The 1,687-nt window shown below is 47.9% G+C and overlaps 1 pseudogene; it reads right to left on the reverse strand.

Annotated features, from left to right (window-relative positions):
* Positions 1–1,481: 1,481 nt before the first annotated feature.
* Positions 1,482–1,687, reverse strand: LOC142255477 (U2 spliceosomal RNA; annotated as a pseudogene).

Here is a 1,687-nt window from a genome sequence, read left to right on the forward strand (position 1 = left end):
GTGTCCGGGTGTGTGGCCCGGGCACTCAGCAAGGTTGGCAGACGGTGGTGACCTTCTGCAGGAGAGGCTGATTGGAGTGAACCGTACGGACCGGGGATGGGCGGTGGCCCGCCGGTACCAGATCGGGGAGTGAAGAGAAGCCAGCACCATCCGGCAGGGCCTACGGACCCCGACCAGGCTAGGAGTCGCCGTAAAACCGGTCAAATCCGTTAGCGACAGGAACCTCCAGGGTTTCCCAGCAGTCAAGACCCGATTGAAGGCAACAGCTCACACCGTAGAGGGAAGCACAGTCACCGCCAAGGCTACAGTTCCCAGGGCCAGAGCCTGCGGGCAAAAGGGGCTCCCTCAGCATCCATCCAAGCTGGGGAGCGGGTTACCGGTGGGAAGCCCGCTAGATTTTGGGGGAATAAAAGGGGTCCAACACCACATCCCCACAGGTGCACACCCACCCATCAAAGAGAGCTATAAGCCAATACCACCTTCACATTGCCAGTGTACCAAGGACATGTTGAGCAACATGAAGGCGGCTGGGGTTATCCGTGACAGTTGTAGCCTTTGGGCAGCTCTGTTGATCCTGTTAAAAAAGAAGGACGGCACCACTCCCCGTATTGAGGAATCGCTAGCTGCATTGAGAACTGCAAATTATTTTTCTACCCTTGATCTCACTAGTCACTATTGGCAAGTGTCCGTTGCTGAGGCAGACCGGGAGAAGACCGCCTTCGCCACCCCTATGGGTCTCTGCGAGTTCAAAAGCATGCCCTTCGAGCTGTGCAATGCGCCAGGAACCTTCCAGAGGCTGATGGAATGCTGCTTGGGACAAGATTTTAGGGTGTATAAAAAGGGAGATTAGATCCCGTGATCCCAACGTATTGTTACACCTCTATAAATCACTTGTAAGGCTACATCTGGAATATGGGAACCAGTTTTGGGCTCCACATTTTAAAAAGGACATTCAGAAGTTAGAGTCAGTTCAAAGGTGGGCAACTAGACTACTACAAGGAATGGAAGGCCTCCCATATGATGACAAGTTGAAAAAGTTATTAAGTGATTATTGGCTGCAATGGGGCTTTCTGGCTGGTGCCAGCCTCTGTTCTTAGCACACAGGAACCACAATCCCTACACCATGCTTCAATGGATTCTCTCATCCCAGCCCAGTAAAACTACATATTTTACACAGTCATAAGCAGCCAAAAGGGATCTATTCTATTCAATTGCAAATGATCTAGATAAGACTGAGAATAAGATACTGCACGGGACATAGCAGAGTTGGTCAAGTTGAGTGGAGATGAGTTTGCTATTTGGCACAGCTTTTTGCATCAATAAAGCAAGTAAAAGGTGTGAAAGATAAAAAAAAGGGTGAAAGTGTGAAAAGTGAATTGGCCAAATTGAGGTGCATATAAAGTTTTTGCTTTCTTTCAATTCACTAATGGGGCTCATTTGAATCAGGTGAATTGAGTTCTGCTTTTGGAAACTGGGTTAAGAAGGGGTGCACCAGTCCTGGAGGTACTGCAATACCAGGTCAATGCGTGGAGTGGACAGAGCAAGATTTTTTCCATCTCCTTGTTCTAAAAATCCATTTAATATATGGTCCCCAGAGAGGGGACGTATCAGATATTAAACTGATAAGAACAGATTTAATTTTTTTTTTTTCTGTTTATCAGTAGGACTTCAAAATAACAAAGGTGAT

This window comes from Anomaloglossus baeobatrachus, chromosome 10, assembly GCF_048569485.1.
Source record: "Anomaloglossus baeobatrachus isolate aAnoBae1 chromosome 10, aAnoBae1.hap1, whole genome shotgun sequence".
Classification (NCBI taxonomy): Eukaryota; Metazoa; Chordata; class Amphibia; order Anura; family Aromobatidae; genus Anomaloglossus; species Anomaloglossus baeobatrachus.